Source organism: Passer domesticus, chromosome 12 (genome assembly GCF_036417665.1).
Source record: "Passer domesticus isolate bPasDom1 chromosome 12, bPasDom1.hap1, whole genome shotgun sequence".
Lineage (NCBI taxonomy): Eukaryota > Metazoa > Chordata > Aves > Passeriformes > Passeridae > Passer > Passer domesticus.
Window position 1 is genome coordinate 18,644,863 of NC_087485.1, and position 21,585 is coordinate 18,666,447.

The following is a 21,585-nucleotide window of genomic DNA, read 5'->3' on the forward strand; positions in this document are numbered from 1 at the left end:
CTGGTCAGTTGGTAACTGTGCTCACATTTAAGGCCCTCCTGGAAATGAGCCCTCCTACCATATTCACTGTGCAAAGAGGCAGCAAGGGACAGGCACAACTTCCAATCTAACACCACCAGCAACAAAACAGAAACAGTTGAGACAACCCCAAAACATGGATGATAAACTGTGCTATGTCCTGGGCAGCCAGTGCAGCCATGGTCCTCGTGGCAAGGGGAGGGACATGTGCTGGGGACAGTGGCACAGCCAGGGACAGCCAGGGACCCTGCTGTGACACCCTGTGCTGGGGACAGTGGCACAGCCAGGGACCCTGCTGTGACACCCTGTGCTGGGGACAGTGGCACAGCCAGGGACAGCCAGGGACCCTGCTGTGACACCCTGTGCTGGGGACAGTGGCACAGCCAGGGACCCTGCTGTGACACGCTGTGCTGGGGGTTCAGGGACACGTTTGCCTGGTTGGAAATTCCAGGAGGCAGCTCAGAACCGGAGATCCATCTGTCTATGCCTGGAACTGGGCACTAGGGCAGATTTCTCCCCAGTGGTGCTCAAGGAGCTGCACTGGCAGCCACACTCTCTTTTTCTTTCCCCCCCCATTTTCTTTTCCCCCCATCACATTAACACTTCCAATAGTTTTTCTGTTTGCAAAAAACAACTTAGGTGTATTAAAAAAAGGGATATGGCAACAGGAGCTTGTTTCCAAAATGTCAAGCCAAATCTAGAGCTTGGCTTTTCTGAAGATTTAAGACCTACTGATTAGCCTCCCCTGCCTTTCTATGGGGTAATTTTGCTGATAGTAAATTATCAAAGTTGTCATTTTTTGAAAGCCAACCAAGACTCTGAGCATTCTTCTTGACATCTTTTCAGCCAAGCCTGCTTCCAGCTGTTGGGCACAGAGCTTACTGAAGGAAGGGAAGCTGTAATGTGCCAGCCAGATGAGTCCGGGGCAGGAAGGGAAGGAGCAATCAAAACAGGTAGAGTGCCTGGATGGAAAAAATCTCCCCATGGTATTCTCTCATCAGCAAAGACATTCATTCTGCTGTAATGAATGTTACAATCTCCTCATTTATATTAAAACAGATACAGGTTCTGAAAGGTTATTTTTCATTTTGCTTGACTGGTTTTTACACAAACAAATCCAAATTTCAGTTCAAACAAACAAACAAAAATGCTCATGTAAGTACTAATTCAGAACTAAGATTCCACCGAGATTACATTTCCCAGCCTGACATAAGAGAAACATGAAGCAGAAATAATTACTGTCTGACACTAGGAAAAATGATGCTGATTAACTACACAGATTTAGTTTTAAAATCCAGATTTCACTGCAATACTATGGCCACATGCAAATATCTAGCTTTAAAAATAAACTACTGATTCAAAGAGAACAAGGAAGGATTTTTTGAGTGTATAAATACATATTCTTTTCATCTATTTAGCGTGCAAATTTATTTAAAACACAATAAAATGACAGGCAGGTCTAAAAACTAAATATAAAAATATAAAAATGTGAAATGAACAAACTTTTTCACTCTGCAGATTTTATTTTATTATTAGATGCTATTCCTAACTTGTTAAAATTGATCAAATAGAAAGCTGTGAATAGAGAAAAAATTAAGCCAACTAGAAAAGTGTGACTTGGATTTAATATTTTATAATTGCCAAGGGACATACTGAGATCAATGAATTTTTGCCCGAGATGAACGTCAGAAAGAGATGTACTTCAGTCTTTTAGGGAACATTGGTCTATTTAATTCTTGTGTCTGATGCATGTGAAATATGCCTGTCTTGGCCTTCTTGGTGCCTGGAGGCCGTGCTGGAGGCAGACATTACCACTTTTAATAGGCCGCCATCTGAGGGATGGCAAGGGATCCAATAACCCATCCACCCTAATGGATTTGCCTGTTTATTCACTTACACCTTTTTCTGCAGCTAATTTTAGTTTTGCATGCTGAGTTGTTTCACTTTAAATTAAATGAATAGAAACAAAGGGGAAAAGACTGTGCAGCTAATAAACCATGATTATTTTCCAAGTTCTTCACAACAGGATCCTCCATATACTAAGGTATATCACTTGAGAACAGATTTGCTGCTGCGTTTTTCCACTTGTTGTCACAATTAACAAAGCTTCTTTTAAATTTAGTGAGACAAAAAGTAGGTTATTATAAAGTCTTACTTATAATGCACTAATGATTTGCAGCAGTATAAGGCAACCAGCTTCAAATCATTATGAGGGTCATGAGCATCTTCAAAGAGTAATACAGGTAATGTTAATGATTGTGTAGTATTATCACAAACAAAAACAGTATACAGTTTAATCTAGCCTTTCATGTGTACTTTCAAGATCACAGGTAACACTTAATGTGTTACTTATAAACTTATAGTCCCTCTAGATACAGAGGAACTTCCAGTAATAAAAATTTCCACTACATTTGATCCTTAGGAAAAATATACATTACAGGCTAAAAGTTATTAGGGGATATAATCTCTATATTTGGACTACATTAATACTTTGTTTCTTTACAGAAAAGCTCTTCCTCCCTTTCCTTAGGAGATGCCTCTTGCATCCCACTCTCCACAACTCGTGGGTGCTCTGCCAAAGCTCGAGGTCATCTTTGAGGTCCTTTCCAACCCAAACCATTCTGTGATTTATTCCAGAACCTCCAGAGCTCACCCAGCTCTTTTTACAGACCCACAGTTCAGGTGCTTTGCTTTTCTCAGAAAGGCTGAAAGGACTTCACTCAGGGCTGTCACTGCAGGGCACAGCTCTCAGTGAGCTCCAGAGGGGCTTTTCCTGCAGTTTGGTTCAATCTCCCGCTGCCAGGGCTCCCCAGTGCCCATCAGTTGGAGGGGGCAGCCAGGGCCAGGTGTCACCTGCTGCTGACAGGTCATTCCCTGGAGCCCTGCAGGAGCCTCTGTGTCCCTGCCTGGGGGGACACGTCCCTCTGGGCACACCACAGCCCCTGACACTGCCTGCCCGCAGGAAAGCACTGCGGCTTTCAGGCAGCAAGTCATCACATCTAGGAAGGAATCATCCCCTTTCAAAGACATCAAAATAATACAGCTCCTTCTTCCAGAAAGAACAGGCCAGGCTTGGTCCCCGAGGTAACCAGAGCACAGCCCCAGCAGGTCAGCCCAGGAAAAACAGCTGCTGAACTGGGGCAGTCCCCACAGACTCCGACTTTTTCCTTTTTTCCTATAATAAAATTGCATAAAATACAGCAGCATGTGGTCATTTGTTCCCTCTTCATGTCAGAAACCAAAATGTATGACAAATCTACAAAAGGTTGTAAAATGGAGTAAGGTTTGTTGACCAAACTGCAGGAATATGGATATGAAAAACTAACATTAAGAGCCAAAAACTTGGGAGCCAAAACTCTGCACCACTCTGGGCCACAGCTGCAGGGAGAGCAGGGATGCAGCAAGAGGGGAGCATGTGTACTCTTCATTTAGAAAAATACATTTAGTTTGGGAGCTGCTTCCCCTGAAAACAGTGTCTGTAGCACTAAATAGCCATAAAATAATGTAAAAACTCTCTTTGGAGCAAAACATATTACAACAAAAAAGGGTCTGTGTCATTCAGAAGGATCCACAGCACTAGCAGTTACTAACAACAGCAGGAAAACGAAGCAGCTACAAGTCCCCTTTTTTGTCTCTAGCTGGTTGTTTTCCTTTAAGGGATCACATTATGAATCTGACATCTCCTTATTTTTGCCAAAAAGACTTCACCTCCTTTTATATCAGTTGCTGATCTCTTACAGATTCCTTAATAAAATGGTGTGACACAGAATCAACTCAGAGGCTTTACCAGGGCTTTTGGGCTGGATTTAGTTTTTTTTTTTGTCACAGTGGATCACAAGAAACAAAAGTATGTATTTCAAAGGATGATCCACACATGAAAAATGGCATCTTCACTTCGCATTCATTTTATTGCTAGTGAATATTTCCTCTTAGAATTGAGACTGCAGTGGAAGACTTTTTCTGACACAAAACTATCAACAGTATCCCCTTAAATATATAGCAAGAATTAAAAAAATGCTCCTCAAATAATTTCACATCAATCTGCGCATCTAAAGCTTAAACCTGTTGGAGATAAATATTTTCGGATAGCTACAAATCCAGCTTCCCTTTTAAAGTGTTAACTCAGACCTATTATTTAAATGTCACAAACACCCAAAACCAACAGGACATTTTACAAGCACACAGACAAGTTAAAATAATCTGCCTGCTTTAGAAACGTGTAAGTCAATCTGCAAAACAGAAGAAGTTACATAGCAGCAGAATAATTTTTTCCCCCAAATTGTATTTGTAGACCTGGATACTAACTCCCAGACACACTGTGGAAAGAAAAATGGGAACAACAGACTGAAGTTGGGATTGATTTACTTCATTAGCTGGGATTACAAGTTTAACTTACAAACCAGAGGTCAAAATTTCTCATTAACAAGGGGGCCATGAATCGCTGCAGGGCTTGGTTCAAGAGGAGACCACTCTTATTACTAACTACACATTTCAATCTGTCTTTGATGTTCTCCTTCTACCCTCCTCCCTTTTATTTTTTGGCAGAGGAGTTGATTTTAATTGTAGCTATACAACACAGCTCAGTTTGCCTGAGAGCCAGCCTCCACATCTGCAGTGAGTGCAGTTCTAGTGATATTGGGTGCAGTCCATAGCTTAGGGCTAATTTTAATGGCTCCCCTTTTCATACAAGGCTCAGATTGTTTTCCACGTGATTCCTGTTAATTTAGCTGCAGGAAAGGGCATCAGTTTTCCTTGTGAGTTTCTGATCCATACTTCTAAACTAGGTGAAATGTATTAAAGAAGAGAAATGATCATAAAATAAGAGATTGCATTTTCTACTGCCTCCCTAAGTGATTAAGCAAGTAATCCCACTATTTTAATACACAAAAGAAAAACAGAACATACAAATGGTATTTTTCTTATGTCTGTATTTTGGTAAATGATTTGTGAAATGCTGTAAAGAAGCTCTTGAAATCTCTAACAGAGCTAAGAGTTAAAAAAAGATGGCTTAAATGTCTGGATAGTGTGCATTTTCAAAATCTACAGACTCAAACAAAGATTTCACAGTACATTTCTCAAAACAAGAGTTGTGTGCATCGTGGCGGCAGATGGTAGAGTGTGTACCATCAAATAACAAAATGTTTAATGAGTATTTTGTATTTTTGAATAGAACTAAAATATAACTGAATAGTCAAAGGTGGGGTATTTAAACAGATGCAAAGTGCTCATTCCACAGGACCTACTCTAGTTTTTAAAGGAAAACATGACACTGATGCTGGTTAAAGAGCTGAAATTTTCATATATCACATGTAGTTGAAATCATAATCAAATTTGTCTCAGCAATCAAAGTTATACTCTTCTACAGTTGGAATCACCTTCAAGCACTGCCAAATTAGAAAACCCTCAAAAAAAGAGCAGTCAGTTCTTACAAGTAAAAAACACAGATATCCTTTTAACAAAAACAAAGTATGATGGTAATTTTTTTTCATAATTTAAAAATGGAAAAACAATTGCTAAGGGTAATGGTTACCAAAATAATTTGTCATAGATATACAGTTTCTTGCCTTTGTTTACACACATCTATTTTGATTACAAAGAGGTACCATCTCCAGCTTCATACCTATTTATTACTACTTATGAAGGACAATTCTGCACATAGTAAATTCATGCAGGCTTATGATGCAAAACCCCAAGGTGAAAAGACAGGAATGATTAGGTGAGTAATTTTAGTTTAGGACAACACAAATTTCTATTTATTCCAATAGACAAAAATCTCCTGTATATAATGCAGATCTGTTCTACATTTCCCATTATCTACTGGGCCAGTTTCCACTTCACACTTGGGGGCAGCATGTATGAAATCACTTTTTTGTTTATGTGAGCAGTTGCTGTTAATAGTCCTTTTCCAAGTGGCAGAGCACTCTAAGGTACGCTTCCAATCCACACCACAGCCAAGAATTCACTTCTGATGGCCAAGTCGGTCCCTTTTGTGCAAGCCTCCTATTGCCAGTGTGTAACAAATCTCCTCTGGAGCTCACAAAGACCCTTTGTGTGCCCCTGGGGAGCTCCAGGGCTCCTGGGCTCAGCCAGCCCTGGCTGCCAGGGCTGGTGGCCACACAGGTCAGGGCACTGGCCACGGCTCCCCGGCACCTCCGCGGGTGCGCGGCTGCGGCCGGGGAAGGGCTGAGCCACCCTCAGCTTTCAACAGGGGGTTATCTTAACAACTAGACATCTTTAAAAGGTCATTATTGCAGTCTAATTTCAAACTGGCACCAAAATGAAGGGTTGTCTTTGTGCAGGATTAATTTAAAAACCTCAGGATTTGATGTCAGTGGGAAATAACCAGCGTGGGACTCATAATGCTGCCTTCTCCTGCTTCTGGCCAGCACCTAGGGCTAATTTCTTAGGAGATGAAAACTATGACAAGCCCTTCAGTTAAGCTGAAAGCAGGCAGCAGTCCAGTAACACCCACAGGCCTCAGAGGCATCCTGTGACCCCCTTAGAAAAGTCACATTCACTTTGCTCTTGAGAAAGGAAAAATAATGCTGGAGGCATTTTGTTTTAAACCATGTGAAATAAGGAAATGTGAGGATGTGAAAATGAAGTGAAAAAAGTTAGAATTCATTTCCTCCCTTTGCAATGGCTTAGAAGCAAAACTGGTTCATTTTGAAAGTGTGTGTAAAAATCTGATACATTCACCAGTAGGCAGTGACTACAAAATGCTTAAGGTAAAATATGTAAATATGTAAAATAATCTCTTGAAAACCATCTCCTTTTGTGCTTGAAAGCATTTTGTAAAAGCATCTTTATTTCTCAGTAGCATTAATAGACAGACAGAAAGAAAACTTGTCAAAACAAAAAATAGCAACAAAATTCAAGGTACTAGAATAATATTTTGAAACAAATCTGCAGAATAGTGAAAGGGAAGAAAATGAATGCATAAGTTCCTTGGATGACTTCTGCCCTTTTAGTATTAATCTGAATAATAATAAAGGAACATGTAAATTACAGTTTCAAAATTTTAAATGGGGTTATTTTAACTATCATAGACTTAAGGCAAATCTAATCTGCCAAGTCTTCACTCTCATTTCAGTCTAAAACTGTCTCACTTTTTTACTCCTATTATGCCTTTTAACTTAGATGGGCTTTTTATCTCCTAGCTAAGCACATCCAACCTCATTTCCTCGTTCCCATTAAAGAGGTCTACACAAACGTGCATTCAGTCTGTTTATTACTCACCACGGACTGCTCAGCTTGTTCCAAAATATTCTCATTAATAAAAGGTTGCACGTTGAAGACCCATTAGAATGCTTAAATTAAGGGAATACTTAAAACTTTCATTCTTTGTCCAAAATTCTTGAGATGTATTACGTGTTACCATATTATCAACTACATAACCAAAACCAAGCAGCAGAGAATGCATTAACATTAATACAATTTTCAAAAACTGCTCTACAAGTGAGGTCTCAAATCTGAAAAATGAACTCCAGCTCTAAAATAATTTGTCTTGATTTATTTTTTATTTCTGTATGTAGAGAAAGCTAAGGTATGGAGCATGTAAGGAAGAAGACACGAACAAAGGCAGAGGGTGGGAATCTTGAGCCACTGCAATACACAGCTACTGAAAGATTCTTCCAGCAAAAGGCTACAGGAGCTGGCTGAAAAAATTCACATGGGATCAGGCTTCAAGGGGGTATGTAACTACAGAAATACCTATGCTAGAAAGGAAATAATGATAAATTGGAATTGTTTTGAGACATGGCAAAATTCACACAGTCCAGGAATTTTCATAAAAACTCATCAAAATTAAAAACTTTTCAATCCGAAAAATGACAAAATAATTTGCAACATCGCATCTGAGCCCCACAACCAGGCTACCCCACACTCATTTATGGGGAGTCAGATGTATTTCCCATGCTGTAAAGAACTTCTTACAACCACCCCAGAATCCTGACACTGTGACAAGTTGAAAGGAAATCCGGGAAGTTGATAATGCCAAAGAATGACATAGCCAAAGTCTTCCTCATTCTCTTTTCCACAGTATTATGACTAAGTGGATGAATGTAGGAATGGCAAAAGGATGGTCTGGATCAGTGTGAAAGGGAATCAAAACACCCAGCTTGATTTTCCTGCCCGCCATCCACCCAAACTGTGATTTCTCAGTAAAGCCAAGCTGGAACGATGATGCATCTTGACATGCTTTTAATATGCAAACTGTTAATCTTAGAAGCTATGATTCTGCAAAATTTTTAAGTCTGAAGTGCATGCCTGAGTTAAGCATTTAGATAAATTGGCATTTTTTTTCTACCTAAGACAGCTATAGTTAATGGGTCAAAACATAATTTGCCTGTCTTGTTTGAGCTCACAGACATTTGTACAAGTGTCACAATCATTCATGTGACACTTGTCTGCTTTATTATTCTATGCCAAAACCGAGCAAATGTTTACAAGATTTGTTTTTCTGAAGTATATAGGGTACATATAAGAAAAGGGAAAGACATGAATAGGAGTAAGCAGGGAAGCTTCATAGATACCAAGACTGCTCCTTTCCAACACCGCTGTTCTGAATGCAAGCTTCTCCTCCCTGGGTTCTTTACGTTGTCATTAAATCATTATAAGGATGTTTATAATCAACTCAGTTATGGTCAAGTGTGCATTGGCCTGTAAATTCAAAAATCCTGCCCTCCCATCATTGCATTCACTTCCTCACAGGCAGAGAGAGGGGCTTCCTGACTGAAATATCCCGGGAACATGGGCACATGGGCTCCTTCTCCTCAGCTCCGGCTGCGAGGAGGGAGTTTGCACACAGCTCTTCCAGGGCAATCTCAGCACAAGGAAACAGCTCCTTTGTGTAATTCCTTTCTTTGCATTCCACAGCTGCTCTTTACTGGGACTTACACATATAACATGGCTGGGAAAGTATAGGAAAGTTAATAATTGTTAAAGGCTTACACGAAAGTAATTGTTCTATTTCTTCTGAATTGCCAATACTGATTTTGCTGTGAGAGGGGATTATGGAAAGAAATGGAACACTAGAGACGGGAAAGTACTGTTACCAAAATAATCTAACAAATGCAAATACAGCCCCCAGTATTAACAGAAGTGTCGAGTCTAAGAGTACAGACAGATGTTCTCTCGGGATCCAGCTGTGCCGATGAAGGGCTCTGTGCCCCCCAGCTGCTCCCCGGTGCCCCCTGCTGAAGTCATTATCCCGGATCCGCCCCGATTCACCGGGGCAGGGCCAGGGCTCACACGGCCACCGTGACCCGGCTGGGTTTGTCCCCAGTCAGTGCCCTGGCACAGACCATGGCAGTGACCTCCTCGGCCACTCACAGGGCAACCAGAGCAGTCCTGGCTCTGGCTCCTTCTGAAGCCACAGAAAACAGGCACTGCTAAAATACCATCTCCCTCACTAACAGAAATAAAAAGCATTTTTAAAATCACCTAAGCAAATATAGCGATGCCTAGCATCTGATTTTTGTTTCTTTTTTTTTTTTCAACAAACATACCCATGGAATTTTCCTACTGTACTACAGACAGGATTCAAACAGCACTGGCATCTGAAAACAGCACAAACAGTAATGATAACTTACACTGTGCACAGCACCAAAACCAGCACCTTTGTTCAAATAACACTTGTAAGTGATCACCAATAGTAACAACTTAAACCACAAGCCAAAACATTGGCTTGTTTGGTGATTCTTGATTTTGAGGGCATAGACTGTACTTGATGTAACTTTCACACTGAAACAATCTGAGATTTTTGTTAATAAAGACAAAACTAAATATAAATCAGCTAACATTTAGAGCTGCAAACTCCTTATCTAAAATGCCACATTCCCTTGCCAACCTCTAAAATGCATTGTAAAACAGTATTTTTTTCATTTAAAATTTGCAAGAGAATTTTGTATCATTTTTCACTTATTTGTGGAGGTGTATTTCAAACCATACAACACACATTTCCCAGCCTAACCACAAGATACCTACTGTTACACTATACATGTTAAAAGAGCTCTTTAAATACTAAATGTGACCATATTTTCAGTTGGATTTCAGCCTGCTCTGGTAACTTCTCTCTTCAGATGACAAACTAGCAGTAACTGAATTTATTACAGCCTGATTAATTATGCTGCTTTCATACAAAGGAAAAAGAGACTTCAATCAGAAGTGGTAACCTTAAACAGTACCTGTGCAGCAGCATATCAGAACATCAATCCCAGATCCATGCACTTCCATTTGCTTTGAGAATTCTTAGCAATTACTTCTCCCTTACTATCACATAGCTCAGCTCAACTCCACAGCCTGAAAACCAAAGGGAGAAGTTTGGAACACACCAGTTGCAGCTGACAGGATTTGTACCAGTTACCAGAAATACTGAAAAGCACACCTTATGCTCTGCACTTGCTTACCACGACCTAACTACACAACCAGCCTTTCTCTGCCCAGCTGAACACAGCAGGAGTCTGGGGGATGAAAAGAGAAGAGAGGAGTGGAGCCAATGTCAGAGATCTCTTGTCTCACACAGCTGACAACTTGCCAGGTTTTCATCTTCTACATATTTGGAGATAATTTCCTTAAATGATCCAGGAGCTGAGAGCACCTGGCTGCTGCCTTCTCCTGAAGCAGGGCCATCACCACAGCACAGAGATGGCACCTAGGCAGTGACACTGCTTTTGCTTGCTTGCCTTTTGTGCTTGTTAACATGCAAAGGCAAATTAATGTAAGACAAGAATCTGGCATATGTGTCTAAAATACACACTGCATAATTAAACTGGGAATGAACACAAATCAAGGATATATATGTTCAAATAGTATTTATTGTTCCTTTACATAAAGGAACAAGGAACTTGGCAAATATTTCCCAGCAATAAAGGCCCATCTTCACAAAGTATGGGTTATGAATAGCAATGAACAAGATAAGAGCACACGAGATAAAGCCAGCCAGAGTAAGCCACAGATGGAAGCAGAGCCAGACCAACAATGGAAGAATTCCCACCCTAGCGGGCTATGGAGCGCTCTCCACACAACCATTAATGCCAGCATACGTCAGCATTTACACCAAAGGAGACTCTTCAGAGAAATATTTTTAAATGCAACGTTTGGGATATCTCTTTTTTAATATGGATAATACTCAAAGCATCTATCTCTCTGCAGACTTAGGTCTCTCGTGCTTAGTCTGTAACATGCCTGTGTGCTCTGCTGCTAACGGCGATTTGAGGAATTTGCTGTACCTACAGAATTGTATTATGGAGATCCTAGAGGGTATGACTAAAACTTGTTGAAATTAAGTTCTAAGGAAATATATAAATGTAGGTGACTGGTTAGGGCTTGGTTAAAGTCAAGAAGAGAAGGTGCTCCCAGGTCTCTTTCTCAGAGCCAACTGCCTGTAATAACAAATACACAGGGCTGGCTGTGGGATCAGGCACTTTGGAGAAAAATAATAATGCATTGCAAATATTGCCAGACCAACAGGCTTCCCTGTCTCATTCAAACCCAGCATCATCCTGTATGAACAAAACTGCAGGAAGACAGCTTAGACTGTCACACTTAGAGTGTCACACACTGCCTGCAAACAAAATGCAGTGACAAAATGTCATCCCTCTTGTTCTTCACTTAGGGATGCTCCTGTATGAGACTTATGGACCCAGGTTGTCACATCTCTCTTTTAATTAGGCAAAATTATGCTGCAGCTAATACCTAGCAGAAGAATTTACTGTGGTTGTGGAAAAAGTATGAGATCAGCCTGCAAAACTTCACTTCTAAAAGCAAAAAAGGAAATGTAACTTAAAAACAGATTCTTTAATGAAGAGCATTGCTTAAACACTTAAGGCAGCTCCTCATCTTTATCCAATTTCTGTAAACAAAATTCTGATGTTTGTCACAGATAAGAGATTTAAAACCACAGAATAACAAGTAATTGAAAAATGTTTTGTGAACTAATTAAAACAAGTCATGAAACTATATTATTCGCTAAATTGCTTGACACATTCTTCTCAAGTGAATGAAATGTAAAGAAAAATTCAATGGATTTATTTTCAATTATATGACTGCCTTCTTTTCAATATTTTTCTTCAAAATTTAACCAAGAAAACAAAACTTTTGTATGTCTCAGAGATTTTAAAAAAATATAATATTTCATCAATTACTATTAATGTTGCTATTAGCATAAATATTCAAATACTTTAAAATGTTCCAAATATATATTTAAATATGTTCCAAAGATATATATAAATGAGCCGAAAATTAATCTTTTAAAAAAAAAAAAAAAAGCAGAAGAGCAGAAACCATCCTCACAGTCTTCAGATTTGGCTGGCTCAACCAATCTGCTATGGCCACTCAACCAGTTAAATAAATTTCTATAATGATTTCACCATTTTAGTCTGCCTATCTGCAAGTTCTTCCTGTCAACACGAATCACCCTGTGTGCTGCAACTCCCCCATCAACTGAGACAAAGTATGACTGCTACAGTGCTCTGTCACCATGACAGGCTTCTCATGGCTCTGGATGCCAAACGTCAGGATGATCCAGCACAGCCAGCCAGAACTGTCCTGTTATCAGACCTGGGAGAACAATTCCCTCCAAAGGTGCAGCCCAGCAGGTGCAGGGGGCTCTCTGCTGGGCACCCTGGGGCTGGCTGTCTGAGCCAGGGGTGGCTGCACTGCAAGCACAGTGTGAGCAGCTGTGGGGGTGAACGGGACACAGCTCAGGGTGTGTGCCCAACCTGACACCCATCCCAGCAGAGCCAGGCAGGGACAGGGCTCAGGGATCAATGGGACACCCATCCCAGCAGGGACAGGGCTCAGAGATCAATGGGACACCCATCCCAGCAGGGACAGGGCTGAGGGATCAATGGGACACCCATCCCAGCAGGGACGGGACTCAGGGATCAATGGGACACCCATCCCAGCAGGGACAGGGCTCAGGGATCAATGGGACACCCATCCCAGCAGGGACAGGGCTCAGGGATCAATGGGACACCCATCCCAGCAGGGACAGGGCTCAGGGATCAATGGGACACCCATCCCAGCAGGGACAGGGCTCAGGGATCAATGGGACACCCATCCCAGCAGGGACAGGGCTCAGGGATCAATGGGACACCCATCCCAGCAGGGACAGGGCTCAGGGATCAATGGGACACCCATCCCAGCAGGGACAGGGCTCAGGGATCAATGGGACACCCATCCCAGCAGGGACGGGACTCAGGGATCAATGGGACACCCATCCCAGCAGGGACAGGGCTCAGGGATCAATGGGACACCCATCCCAGCAGGGACAGGACAGGGCTTTTGTCTGGACAGGGAGAGGGCAGGAAAAGCTACTCATGAGCTGCCCTTGGGTCTTCTGGAAAAAAGTTGTATCAGAAATTCAGCACAAATCTGACGTTTTCATAAAGGAGCTACTTACATAAAACAATTGAATGCTGGAGATAAAAATACCCCCCTGAAACTCTTAAAAACTGTAACTATTATTAAGGTTTATAGGATTACCCATTTAATTGTAAAAACAATGAATCTCAGTATATGCACTTATTAAATAACTCAGAAGTTACAGATGATACTGCCTCATTAAAAAATTATTTTGAAATTAGAAGGCTTACATTAAATTCATCATTTAAATATGACAAGCAAAAATCTAATTTTGTAGAATCTGTAGCTGAAAAAACAGTTACACAAGGAGAAACATAGCTTTGCTATCTCCCACCCACACACCCAGTAAAACTTAATAAATTTACCACAGCAGTATATGATACCTAGAGAATAAGGGCCGAAATATAGAAAATTATGTTAAAAAGTAATTGGTCTTCATCACCACCAGGATAAAAGGCAATATATAACTTTTTAGAAGTTGTATGAAGCCCACAAAATCTTTTATCCCAGTAGAGGTAATATAAGAAATGCATTTGACTGCAGACCAACCAGGATTTACAGCCCAACATAGGCTGCACAAGCTGAATTATGGATTGCATTACATTTTTTTATATATGGCACTGTAGAAAAGAAACCCCAATAGGTCAAGCTGACCTATTAATCACTACAGCTAAAATAAATTCTATATGTGAATAATATCTACTCATGGGCCACAAAATAGATCAAGGTAGAGAATTCTGAAGACACTGGGAACATTGGAGTCCTCAGTACCTATCAACAATATCAACAGAAAAGCATTAAAATGCTCATTAAACATTTGTAATTTCCACTAATTGCTGCAGACTGGGCAGACATCACACTGAAATACACAATGTACACACCCAGATTTGATCATGCAGAGACCAGAGTCAGGACAAACAACTGACTCTAGCCTGTACTTTAAGACTTTACTCCAGATGCTCTTCATTAGGAATTTTCTAAAATAATGTACTATTGCTTAAGTGATTTGGACACTCAAAACTGAAAATTAACGATCTGTGGTGGAATTAAATCACCTGTTGTTCTACTTCATGCCCTCAACCAGGAGAAGCCACAGAACATGTCCCAGTACAGTTAAGCTCCTTAAAATAGTAAAAAACAACTAATTGAATATTCAGGCTCATAGTACTTCTTGAAGTAAGTAAAATAATTCTTCTTCTGGATTCTCAATTTTTATTTCTTTCTTTAGAGAGAGAAAACCTACCTTCTAATTTTCTTCTGGAAATCCTTCTATATTGGTTCTAAGTTTTTAAAGAAATATTTTGAAAAGAATACTTGAAATCTTGATGTATGTTTGCTCTTAACATCACTGCCAAATTATTATTACTTTGACTACCTGCACAGAACAGGTAGTCAAACACCAGGGAACAGCACCTGCAGTTCTTCACTGTTCTGTTACTTAGTAATGTAAAAGCTGAGTCAACAGCAGCATTGAATTTATCCCATCTCACTACAGCTCTCCAGCTGAAGGTAAAAACTTTTGCTAAAAAATTTTGTGGCAACATAAGCTTTACCAAACTGCAACACACCTACGGCTGTCAATGGTGTCCAGGGGCAGGAGGCAAGCTTGTGCAGAGTGCACTTTGTTTTCCCTTCCCTCCTTCAACTGAGCTTCAAGGTACTAAAACTGAATGCTATTCATAAAAACTACTTACAGAAATGAGAAAAGTAATTTTGGCTTTGCAGACAAGCACTAGGCACATTTTTCAAGTTCATTAGAGGTAGCTCACTTTTTGCTTTGTAAAGATGTCTCAAAGTTGCTTTTTAAAAAATTGTAATAGCATAAAAATGAAAACAGAATAAAAAGAGAAAAATTGCAAAAGAGAGAAATGCAGGTGGCTTCTTTTATGGATTAGGAAAAATGTACCACAGGCCACTGATATGGCCTGGGAAAAAAATGCCCTCTGCCAACACCTCCCCTACAGATAAAGCAGGCTGCAGTGCTGCTGTCTTTTTGATCAAGAGAAGAAATCCCACACCAATGACTGTTTCCCCTGACAGACTGCTTGTCCTTTTTAATGTTACATGAGAGCACCAGCCTGAACTTCCCTCCCCTCAGAGCTCATACCACTACCACTGATTAGAGATGCTGCTCTGCCTAGGGGTACTCACTTCTTTGGCCAAGGCTGTTTAACCTGTTGTGCTCCTTGTATTCCTCCTTCTCCTCTGCAGACAGGAACTTTGCCTTTTTTAATAGAACTTTTTGCTCATTCTCCTGGCAGAGCTTCCTCTAAATTGTTCAGTAATTGGTGCATCATTCAGAAGTTCAGCTCTTGTTAGGCTCCTGTCTTTGCAAGAGTGTCATGCTCAAAAAGACTGGAGAATTATCCCCTTTCCTGATTAAACTATACCATGGACCAACACTATTTTCATGCTGCTATAGCACAGAAATCACTATTTATGATACCTTCTACTTTCTCCAACACAGCTGCAGAAAACCTCATAATTCTTCTCATTTGCCTTCCCATACCACACTGCTGCTCTTTGCCTTTTTGTTTGCGGAGATAATTATTAAACCAAGAACACTACAAACAGAATAACAAAAGCCAGTGAAAATAGGTGTACTGCACTACCTCCTTCAGACACCTCATCCACAGGCCAGCTCAAAGCTCATCAGAAACGTTGGAGGGTGAGACAGGGAAAGAATTCCCAAAGTGGTTCAAGGGTCCAGAGGTCGGACTCGTAAGGACTGGGACTCCTAAGAGGCCCATGGTTTCCATACCCAAGTTTTGTAATAATTTAACTTAGTTTTAGTTAACACTGTGAAATGTCTGTGTGTATATTCAGTCATGCTTGGAACAGTGATCTGTAACTCATTAGCAAAACTACCCTGTGAAACTAATTCCAGAATCCCACAAACTCATACTGGTTAAAAAGCTATAAAGACCAGCATTTTATGCAAATCTTTGTAACTTCACATAGGCCAAAAAAGTGAGATTTTTCTCCAAAGATGGGAGGAGAAGGAGGGAAAAAACCCAAGTCTGACTTACAAGTCATGATAGTTTTATCACCACAGCCCTTCTAGATGGTAAAACATTTCCTTAAGTTGTCACTATTTTTTAACCTCTCTGCCTCTCTTTTTGACCATCTTTCAGCTTGCCAGTATTAAAAAAATCCCAAACTCCACCAGCGTCAGAAATCTTGCCAAGGTCGGGGAGCTGCAGTTCTGCCTGATGCCCTTCCCTCCCTATTGCACCTCCCCTGCAGGAACTGGCTGCCAGCCTGTAACTTGAAGGCAAGCAGTAACCAAGTAACTAATAAATAAGGAGTACACCACTAAAGTAAACAGTACCCCAGCTATAATTAGCTAGAACAGACAAGCTGCTGGTGGTAGATGTCTCTCCGAGTTCCCTCAGGCCCTCTCCAGCCCCCACAGAATCCCTTTAACCAGCATGCTCCTGTTTGACTCCAGGCAAAACAAAAACAAAAACCCCCTTTTTTCTAGTCATTCACTAGAACAGAGTATGGAACAAAAGGAACACCAAGACGAAGATCCCACTATTAGCTATTTTTACTGTATTATTTCTTTGAAAGGAAAATACTGCCTGCAATATCCAAGACACATTGGGAAACTTCAAAAACCTGCATTTAACACACACTGATTACTCCCAAAGACTTCCGTGGTCAAATAAACACGAGACTTTCCAAAAGCATGCAATATGACAATTTCTAGACAGAAAACCCTGGTTTTACTGTAGAAGGAAATACAGAAAATGAAGTGTTTTCCTACACCAGCACCAGTCAGGGATTAGCAAAGCCGAGCTCATGCAGTGGGAAATGCAGGGAGATTGACAGGAACACAGTGCTCCAACAAAAGCTTATTGCAGGTAATTAATGTTCTACACGAGGCACATTACTGACTTCAAACAAACTCACCACTCTGCTTAAAGTTAAGCATGTGCACATGTCCTTGCAGGTTTGGAGCTCCAACGCTCACCTTCTCATGAATGTGGCCAAACAGGACCCACTTTGCCATCACTCCTACAAAGGAAGGATGTGCAAAGCACACTGCTCCATTATCTGTGAACAGTTCTTAACAAAGCTGAAAAGCTCGTTTCAGCTCAGAATTTAAATATTTGAGCTCCACCTTTGAATTTTATTGTTGGCAAATTTCAGCCAAATTCTGAAGGAGGAGTGCAGGCAGTAGGAGACTGGTCAACACGTGTAAAAGAAAGGTGAGCATTCCTTTCCAAATGAAACAAGTATTTGCTCAAAATACTCTTACAATTTAGAACAGATCGCAGGGATTAAAATACATCATGTTCCTTGAACAGCAAAATGAATTTGCCTGCACCACAAACTGCTGATATTGTGTCATTTCATTATGACATCACTCATGAGGCCTGTAATAGGGACCTGCCTTTAAATTTTGTGCACAGATATACATATGATATGCACACATTAAACACGCATAAAAACATTCTGACTTACAGTAAAATCTTGGAAGACTTGCACATGGTAAAAGGAAACCATGAAAGGTTCTTTTAATTTCTCTTTGTTACACACTAAGCTTGTTTTCAATTGCACTTCTGAAAATGAAGGGATTTTTTGAACACATAATAAGACAGCAAGTTCTGAATTAAACGTTTATCTGTCAGGCTTTAGATTTTGTTTTCTTTTTAATTAAAGAACTCATCAGTTTTATCAGCAAACCACATTCAGCTGTACAAAATGCACAGTGCCACTGCAGAGGGAGGCATGGCCATTGGTAATCCATACCACCCACACGATGAGTTGGGATGTGGCTTTAGGGGGAAGAAGATGTGGCATACACCAGAACTGTGGCGTTTTGTTGGGTTTCCTGCCCAGGGGAGTTGCTGGAGCAGCATTGTGTCCTCAGCAGGACTCTGCCTCAGCTCCAGGCAGAGAAGGGAGCCTGGCAGAGCCCTGCTGAGCACAGCCGGGAGCGGGCAGTGCCACACGGACCATCCAGCCTTCTGGGGGTTGTCCCTCGCTGCTTCTGCTGGCCCAGGACAGAAAATGCAGCTGTGGGAGTGCCACCTCCTTGTTTTTTGCTCCGGGAACACCCGCGTGCCACGGCTGAGCCACAGGAACAGGTCCTGGTTTGGCCTCAGCCACACGGAGCTGAGCCGAGGTGGGGAACAACTCCTGTGTGTGAACTCCTGCTCTTCTGTATGGACATTGCTCTGCTCCTGTGCATCTCTATCTCACTGCTGTTTGTTTTCAGTAACTGTTATCTCACCCCTCTGCCTCCATCCCTCTCTCACTAGAAGCAGGGAAAGTGAAGTGGAGCAGCTTATCTGGAGTTTCACTCCCACCACAGGGACACCCAGCTTGAACAATGGTCTGCTTCTGCAGCTGGCAGCAGGTCAAATAACTTCTGTTCAGCACCCCTAGGTAGGCTGTTTACTTTAGAAGCTGGCAACCAGATTTCCTTGAAGTTCAAGACTGCTTGCCCAAAGGCTCAGGGTAAACTAAAAATATTAAATGACTAATTGTCACTCTCTGTAGGACCAACACATTACTTGACTGTCTAAAAAAGAATTGGCTGAAAAAATCCAAAAATATGCATCTTAATACATTTTAAGTTCTTCAGACTTTTCCCAAACCTTAACTTCAGTAAAAAAATATTTTAGACAAGGAGGAAAAAGATTATTCCACAAAATTTACCTAGCACAGAATAGGACTGAAGCAGAAGGAAATTAATCTATTTGATGATTCATCTGACTGCTCTAGGGAAGAATTACTTCAATGGGAAACATTGCCACCTTAAGATACAGCTATGAATCTTTCCATGTACAGATTGAAAAGTTACACCTTGAAAATTTTCGGGTCAGGTTTTAAAATTTATTTTCAATGACATCTGAAACTGGCACAGCACCTTGGGTCTTACCTTCTAAAGTCAATGGACAAACCCTCTGCTAGACCTTCCATGTTTCTCTTAGTCTTACCAGTTTTATTTAGCCAGAAGAAGAAAAAAATCTGTAGTTATAAGCATCACAAAAACAGAGATTGCAAAATAGATACTATTCTTTAGTGTCTGAAAATCAGGAAGACAGAGAGAAGACAACTGAAAATACAGAAAAACTCAAGCCAAAACTAACTCCCAAAAAAACCCCAAAACACAAACTCATATACCCTCTGTCCCCACACATCCTCAAGGTAGCTTTTTGCAAGAAAAACACAGGAATAGCAGTGGAGCTCCACAGGGATTGACAAATAATGGATGAACTCTTAGCTACTCAGACATCTTTGTGCCAAGTTCTCATTTTCCATGCTAATAAGCTGCACACACTGTATTTACAAGGTATCCATAAATAAAAAAAATTGTATTTATTATTGCCATATCAATAAAATTTTATTTTTAAAAATGTAGGGGATTTTTTTTATAACCAAGGAGAAGGATTTCTATTAAGAAAAAAAAAGAAAAAAAAAAGAAAACTATTTAAGTAAGAATGCAGTAGTAATCTTTGAGAAGCAGAGGAAAACATACTGTCATGGTGTCCCCTTGCATGCTACACCAACATCATGCAGTCAGGTGGGACCAACTTCCACCTCCAAATGAAGTAAAAATCAAATTTATCTTGGCCAATAAGGAAAAATTATTAATATCATTGAACCTCTGTCAGAATATTTTGTGTTCCATAGATCAAAGGAATACACACAGCATGCAAACCTGTTCTACTAGTAAAAAAGAATGTTTTTCCTGGCACAGAGCCCACTTGCTATTTTCTTGCATTGCTGCCTGGCTTTTTCCTCCTGAGAACTGAGATCCATGCAAAAATGTTCTACTGCCTCCTGACTCACTGCCTGCACTCCTGCCTGTTTGCAGCAGGCATGGAAGTGTATTTCTACACATTCACTCCCAGTGACAGTTATTAATCATCAGTGTAAACACTGCATTATCCATCATCTTCAATGTCTTCCTAGTTCTACTGCTAAGTCTGTAAGACGCATTAATGTTGGAAGTTTTGTTTCACAAAATAAAACCAGAAGTCTTAAAAAAAAAAACAGTTTGTGTTCATCATGGGCTAAAACACAGTTTGAATTAAATTTTTAAAAATGAAAACTCATCATTGGGGCAATTGATTTTTAAATTGAAGTCTCATTCATTTAAGGATAAGGAAAAAGGTGCATTTACTAATTAGGATTTAATCTATAGGGTGTTTCAAAATACTGCTTTTAAAACAGACATCAACACGTTCATGGTGAACTATTTTAATACTAATTTAAGTTTGAAAACAGGAAGTAAAACAAAACAGAAGTAAAAGAGAAGCTGAAGCCAAACTTGAGATTTTCAAGGATTTATAAAGTAGTATGCATGTAATTCCATTAAAAAAATGTAAGGACAGACTCCTTTCATCTGTCTCCTAGAGAATTCAAACACATAAATTTAAGTGATAGTTTTGGGATACCTCAAATGAAATCATAACTGTCAGCAGCAGTGACATCCTACACCAAAACAGGTCTGAAAGAACACTGCATTCTATCATGTCAATGAGACATAGAGCAAAGAGTGCTTGAAAAGGTAATGATACAACAAATCATAAAAATTCCTCCTGTTCTGCTCTTATTCTACAGGCTAAAAGAGTACAAAAAGCAAACTTTAGCTTCTTGATCCATAAATGCCTGCAAAAGGTGTTCTGCTCCATTGTATGTCTTCTGTATAACTCAAAGCTTAACCAGTGCAAAGGGCTTTAGATTCCAGTGCTTTCTAAGCATATCTTGACCACTTCAAACAAGAAGTAATTTATCAAGAGCCAACCATACCACAGGATGACCAAGCTGAGACTTGAGCTGTTGAACAAGTTGTTCCAAGGACCTTTGAAAGCAGATGCCATAAAATAAACTTTAGCTCCAGAAAGGTGAGGGAACAGCCTGAAGGTTTGCTCAGAGAACACCAATGCTGATGATTAGTGTTTTTCCCCAAAGTTAAAGACTATTCCTTGGTTCTAGTTCTTTTGGGTCTGCCAGGAGCAGTTATGCCTCATATATTGGCTGATTCATGACCTTCTCAAGTGGGTGATATTCACTGAGTAGAAACTTTGGACAGAAGCCAAGGCACAACCCTCCTGTAACAGAGACTTCTGCAGGACACAGTACACATCCCTTATGGTTTAAAAGGGCAAGAAAGGAAGGAGTCAAGGCCGGTTTTCCAAGAGACAACTCATATCTAACCCATTCCAAAGAGATAATTAC

At 40.4% G+C, this 21,585-nt stretch overlaps 1 protein-coding gene and 1 long non-coding RNA gene across 3 annotated transcripts in view; one reads left to right on the forward strand and one right to left on the reverse strand.

Moving 5' to 3' along the window:
• Positions 1–21,585, reverse strand: part of LOC135279493 (transcription initiation factor TFIID subunit 4-like) — a 146,813-nt gene that overhangs the window by 18,457 nt on the left and 106,771 nt on the right. The gene's annotated exons all lie outside the window — the stretch shown is intronic.
• LOC135279495 (uncharacterized) lies at positions 373–3,179 on the forward strand. Of its 2 annotated transcripts, none has more exons than XR_010346722.1 (3): positions 373–778; positions 865–971; positions 3,075–3,179. It is a non-coding gene; the product is annotated as an uncharacterized LOC135279495 (long non-coding RNA). The 2 variants fall into 2 exon arrangements; XR_010346723.1 differs by lacking the exon at positions 3,075–3,179 and adding an exon at positions 2,198–2,221.